The sequence below is a fragment of the Herpailurus yagouaroundi genome, unplaced genomic scaffold (genome assembly GCF_014898765.1).
Source record: "Herpailurus yagouaroundi ecotype Mexico unplaced genomic scaffold, PumYag 164, whole genome shotgun sequence".
Classification (NCBI taxonomy): domain Eukaryota; kingdom Metazoa; phylum Chordata; class Mammalia; order Carnivora; family Felidae; genus Herpailurus; species Herpailurus yagouaroundi.
The window spans coordinates 3,085,773-3,092,121 of record NW_024412405.1 but is presented as its reverse complement, the minus strand read 5'-3'; the positions used below and the strand labels follow the sequence as shown (position 1 = coordinate 3,092,121).

General features: G+C 54.6%; 1 long non-coding RNA gene across 1 annotated transcript; it reads left to right on the top strand.

Annotated features, from left to right (window-relative positions):
* Positions 1-498: 498 nt before the first annotated feature.
* Positions 499-2,993, top strand: LOC121037716 (uncharacterized). Its single transcript, XR_005793940.1, has 3 exons — positions 499-946; positions 1,226-1,326; positions 2,413-2,993. It is a non-coding gene; the product is annotated as an uncharacterized LOC121037716 (long non-coding RNA).
* The last annotated feature ends 3,356 nt before the right edge of the window (positions 2,994-6,349 follow it).

The window sequence follows — 6,349 nt, the reverse complement described above, 5'->3', positions numbered from 1 at the left end:
TCCCCCATTCAGTTCAAGCCTGGAGTTTGGCCAAAGACAGATCCTGAGTGGACGAGAGGCCCCTTCTGGGAGCATTGCCTGCTTTCCAGCTCTTCCCTGGCACTGTCTCATTCCCCTTGGGACCCTTTCCAAAGATGCACCCTGGTTAGATAAGAGCTGCAGCTAGATCCCCAGAAATGCACACAACCAGGGTCGAGCAGGGAAGAGGTGCCAGCAGGGGTGGAGCTGAGGAAGAAGGTCGCCAGGCCAGGCGCCCAGTCACTGTCTCAAAGGCAGGAGGCATAATCCTGCTCCGTAGATGGTAAAGCCGGGAGCACATGCAGTCAGCCCAGGGCCAACAGCCTACAAATGTCAGCGGAGATTCAAGCCCCGTGCTCCCAGGCTCTCTCACAAGCAGGTGCTCCTTGGCCCCCAGGAATGTGCCCCTCTCGAGGAGGGACTGGTGGGGGTCGCTGTCTGGAGGTGAGACAGATGGCCGCAGGATTTCAGGGCGAATGGGGCTGGGGTGTGCACGGAGAAAGCCGTTTGCCACAAGGGCCATAAAGGGAAGAATCTGAGCCTGCAGAAAAGACATTGTTGGCGTTCCTTCCCAAAGAACATCCACGGCAGCCGCAGAAGCGGTGGGCACTGATGCCAGGTCGGAGGGTCTCTGACGTGACTCGGTACCGGGTCTCCAGCCTGAGGGCAGGCTGCAGGAAGGTCTGAAGGCTGGCCTTGACCCGGCACCCCCGAGGGGGTGGGACTGCAGAGCCGGCCACTAACGCCAGGCGTGGCCTCTGTGTGAGCACCGCACCTGTCTTCCAGGAGCAGATGCCAACAGGGACTCTGTCTCTTCCACCGTGAAAAGGCAGCCTGACTTTAAATGTCCCTGCTGCCAGCATCCCAGAAGACAGGAGGTGGGGTAACACGCCATCACGGACTCCACTGACCGAGTGTCTGAGTCCAGGTAAGTATCTGCTTGTCCATCTGCTCGGATGCCTCTGCTCTTTGCTCTATGTGTGCACCTGTGTTTTTGCCTGCCTTCCTTTCTCATATTTTATACTTCCCCTTTGCTGCTATCTGACCATATTATATGACCACGGTGTATTTTTATTAGTTTTAGCTTGGTCTTTGTTCCCTATTCTTAATTTAAACTTATGATGACTAGCACACTCAATTTGCTTTGCAAAAAGCAAACAAAAGGAAGTAGCTTTTTATTACAAGCTCTAATTGATTTTCCCTGCAGCGCGCTCGGGAGGCAAGAAGCTCCCTCGCCTCCAACACGCAGCCCATGACGAAGACGACGTGGCTCCTTGTCCCTTCTATGTCTGCACAACCTGACCGAAGGTAACTTTCCTGAGAGGAGCCCACTGGCCACACCCCAGGGCCCTGGGTCCTCCAGCAAAGGGGGGAACCCATGTCCTGGTCCAGGTAACGTGTGGGAGCACAGGTGACTGGGGATTGCAAAGCAGATAGAAGGAGACCCAGAGAATCCCGGCTTCTGATAATGCTGTCCAGTAAAAGACACTTCCAAGCTCTGTGTGCAAAAACAGCACGTCTGATGGCATTAAAAAAAAAAAAAGCCAATTGAATAAGATACCCTGAGGCCACTGGCAATACTGAGAGATCAGGAATCAATAGATTTCCTTGTGATTATACATCTTCCAAGAATATCATTACAAGAGAACTCACGGACAAAAATCCACAAAGCATTAGCTTGGTGACGGTTGCCCAAATATTCGGCCTTGATGAACAATTTACAATAATGTTTTCAAATGGGACACTAACTCCAAAAACCAGCCATTGGTCTATCCCGGAGGAGGGGGAATGGGAGCACATTATCTCACTTCATGACTTACTTCTCTTCAGCAGGAAACTACAAAACGTTGAACCATAGTAGAAGGTAATGGGACAAGGGTGCCTGGGTGGCTCAGTCAGTTGAGCATCTGACTTTGGCTCACTTTGTGAGTTCAAGCCCTGCATCAGGCTCTGTGCTGACAGCCTGGAGCCTGCTTTGGATTCTGTGTCTCCCTCTCTTTCTGTCCCTCCCCCACTCAAGCTCTCTCTCTCTCTCTCTCTCTCTCTCTCTCTCAAAAACAAATAAACATTAACAAAATAATTTTTAAGGTAACGGGACAGATGATACTTGATGCCATGAAGATCAGCTTGGGGCAGCTTTCTGAAATGCCCTTAGGGGAAACTTTATTTTACATTTCACAAAGCTAGGTATGTTATGTCGTTCCTGTTATAGGATAAAGCATCAGATTTTAAATACCGTCTGTTTGTCGCGGGGTGCTCCTGACAGAGCAGATCTTGTGACACACTGGCCCCTACTATGAGGACCATCGGAGCTCCGTTCTTTCCTCCTTCCCTGTTTCTAACCCAAATACCCGTCCCCTGGACCAGTCTCCAGCTTTATATGTTTTCCTCCAGGGACTCGTTACCAATCTCTGCCTTACAGTGGAGCCACTGAATTGCTGAGCCAGCAGGCGTCCTGGGAATCGCCGTCTGATGCCTTCGGTTGCAGGTAGAGAAGGACACCTGAGTGCCTGAGACACAAAGTGACCAGTCAAGGCCACACGGCTGGTTAATGTCAGGAAGCGTCAGTGACAAAACGTCCCCATCCCCGTGCTTCTCAAATGCTTGCTCTCTGGGATCGTTTCCAGAGATGCTCGAATGTTCTACTGACTCCTAAGAAATCCACGTATATTTGGAGTGTACATCTCAAAGAAATGGGGGTATTTGAGGTAACGTTCATAGTGCGCTAAACCCCAGAAAGGTTCCCAGAAACAATAGTTTCCTGCGGAAAAGCACTTCCTCTGCCTGAAGAAGGCTGGGGCGCCTAACGTGACACCAGGCAAGAAGCCACCCAACACCGGGGCCGTGCCGGAGAGCCGGCTGTGCATGAGCCATTGGCTGCTTCAGAGACCAGAGACCACAGCTCGCTTCTTTAGGCCGGCCACATAGACCCTCTGCCTCCGTAGTCTCTTTCCTCGGTTTTCCATTCAATAAATACAGATATCTTAGACTCCCACTCTCCTGCCGACGGTGTTTCGGCACATGACACTGCCACTCGGGTCGCCTTCCCGAGGCGTGGCGCTGGGCTGTGCAGGCTCCTTCGTGGCGCCCGCGGGGAACGTAACCCCAGGTACTCAATCCTGGGCAGCAGCACCGGGGTGGACGTGTCCGCGGTGGACTCTTGACTGGCTCTGGATCGCTCCCCTTTGCTGCCCACGCTCCGGAGACCTGCCTGGCGACCTGGCTTAAGTGGGCACTTGTGTCGTGGGATTCCCAAGTACTGTGCGTGCCTTCCACTAATAAAATAGGTTTCGTGCTAACAGGAGATGGTGCAGTTCACCGACCTGTCATTTTGCTTGTGTCCTCGAGGCCCTTACATTTCACTTGAGGTGCGAAACTGTCCGTTAGAAGGAAAATTTCTTTTTCATTCGTAAGGCTGATCGTGAACAGGTTCTAAGTATGTGCAAAAACCCCATTAAAGCAAAGAGGTGACTATGAAAAGAATGTCTGTATACAGGGGGAAGAGAAGCCACGATCACTAGTTTTGTCTTTGGCTGTTTCAGACTGGCTCCTTTCTGACGCCTGCTGGGACGTCTTCATGTTTGGTAGAATTTCTCGCCTCTGGGCAAATCCAGGAGTGCGGCGGCTGGATGTTCTGGTAAGAGGATGTCCCACTCTGTGAGCACTGTCCTCCCCAGCATCTGTGCCGGGTCTGTGCTCCCGCCAGCCGTGACGGGGGCTCCGCCCACTCCTGTCTTCGCCAGCATTTGGTGCTATGCTCTCTCCTGTCCATGCTTCCGTCTCCCCGTCGGTGACCTGAGCATCTCTGAGGCCCCCAGGGCCGCATCCGTGAGCCTGTGTTGTGTTCGTCACCTCAGACTGTTTCATGGCGCCCCCACGGGGCACGTTTGCTGCCTGTTAGCAATGGTGAGGGTGGTCTGGGGACCACTGTGGGACGAACTGTGTCCCCCCGCCCCGGCACATCGGACGGTGGCTGCCCTCAGAGGTAGGGCCTTCAAAGAGGTAATTAGGGCAAACTGAGTTCACCTGGGCTGGACTTAATCCAGTATGACTGGTATCCTCAAGAAGGGCAGCTGAGGACACAGGACAGGGGGACGGCCACACGAGGACACAGGAAGAAGGCAGCTGTCTGCAAACCATGGACGGAAGCCTCGGAATGAAGCAGGCCTGCCGGCACCTGGACCTGGGGGCTCCCGCCCAAGGGTCGCTGTGTGGTCAAAGGCTGCAAGTTGCTGACGTCTGGCCCCTGGGCAGCCAGTCCTGTCTCTGCATGACAGTGACCCCAACCTCCATGGTGCCGGGCACGTTGCACAGTGCTTTGTCTGCTGAGCCCTCACAAGGCCAGCCAGGCCTGTTTGAAACAGCAAACGTAACAGTGACAGTTACCTCCCTTGTACTCTTTGCCAGAACCTTCCAGGGCACTGAGGACTTAGGGCTCTCCGAAGCTCCCGGGCCTGAAGCTCTCAGAAACAGGCCACGGTTGTGCTGGACGCGGACCAAAGCTCCCGCCTGTCTGCCCGGCAGTCAGTCACCTCCTGCAGCATCTCGGCTGGGCCCGGTCACCCTCCTTTCTGCTCTGGCCCGGGGCCCGGGGACGGGGGCCGTGCTCACAGCTGGGCACCCTCAGGCCGATCGCCACCAGAACGGGGGACGGTCTCAGAACTGATGTCTGCAGTCTGGCTGGGTCCTCGTCGTGCTCGAGGAGACAGAGAGGACACAGTCCTGCACACAGGACGGGGACACTTTCCTGGACTTGTCTGCTAGAATGCCTCCTTTTTGCAGCCGCAGCGTTTGAGAAATGACAGCTCAGAAGCTCCAGTGCCTTCCAGAAACACCAGCCTCAGAACGGGAGGGGCCGGACCAGCCTCAGAGAGGGGTGCCCAGGGCCAGGAGCCGAGGTGGCGCTCTATCCCCCCGCTTTGTGGGGCACGTCTTGTCCCCCTCCACCTGCCTCCCCCCACCCCACACACACACACAGTCACTGTAGACACTACTCATTTCCACACACCTTATCATGAACGTCGTCAGACCCCGGAAACATGGAAGGCATTACACGGCGCATTACACCTGTGCTCACCGCCCGGAGTCCGCAAGTCCTAATTTCTCACACCGTGATCCACCCACCCTCTCTAGCCCTGCGTCCACTCTCCTGTTTGTTACGTATTTCAAAGCAGGTTTCGGACGTGAGCGCACCTGCTCCTGGACGCTCGTACCTGTGCATCCTTCGCCAGAGTTCGGTGTCCGTTTACGGCTCTGCTTCAAACCCCACCTTTTGAACGTAATGATGTAGGGGGTGATTTTTTCCTTTCAAATCTCACAACGCTGCTGAGGACGACGGGAAGTGCTCCCGAGAGGAGGAAAATTGGGGCTGGAGCTCCTGTCTGTGGCAGGAACGCTTCCTGTTCGGCGTTCACACAAGCAGGCTGGGAACTGAATCAGATGCAGGGGATGCGATCCTCCTTAGCATACCTGAGGGGAAGAGGTCAGAGTCCAGGAGGCCCCGGGGACCGGCCCAGGGCAAGAAGTTCTGTGCAGCTGGGGCCCCAGCCCTGTGTGTCTGCCCCCAGCTCCTTCCTGAAGCTTTCTTCCCTCTGATGCTTCCCTCTGCTCCCCATCACCCCCCACCCTCATCCATCTCTCTCTGTATCTCTCTCTCTGTGTGTCTCTCTTTTTCCATCTGTCTCTCTCTATCTTTGTCTCTTTCTTCCTCTCTCCCTCCTTCTGTCTCACTCCATGTCTCTGTCTCTCTGTGTCTCTTCTCTCTGTCTTTCTCTGTCTCTCTGTTCCTCACTCCCCTGCCCCTGTCTCTCTTCCCTCCCTCTGTCTGTCTCTTTCTGTCTCTCCGTGTCTGTGTCTCTGTGTCTCTCCTTCCCTCCCTCTGTCTCTCTCTCTCTGTATCTTTCTGTGGCTCTTTCTGTCTCTCTTCCTCCCCCCTCCCCCGCCCGAGTGTGACTTACTCCCTGCACTGTCCCGGACCCTTGTGCCCCATGAACTGGCATCTGACACCTCAATGGTAACACAAAAACGTAAGTCGAACCAAGACAAGAACACAGAGAATGAAGTAATTGGGGGATTTCTGTGCGAATTTAAGATTTGGCACCAGAAACAATGAAATCTGAGAAAGTGACTTCACTAGATAGTAATTTTGCTTTAGGGAAACCACAATAGCAACAGGGCTCGTGAAATCCTCTGTGGGCTCTCACCGGTGTCATGACACGAGCCGTGTGGAAAGGACCCCGGTCGAGGTGCCCATAAGCCTGCAAACAGAGGGGCAGTGGGACCCTACGGCCCCTTGTTTCTGGGCTCCCTGTGCCTGGGGAAGAAGCCCACC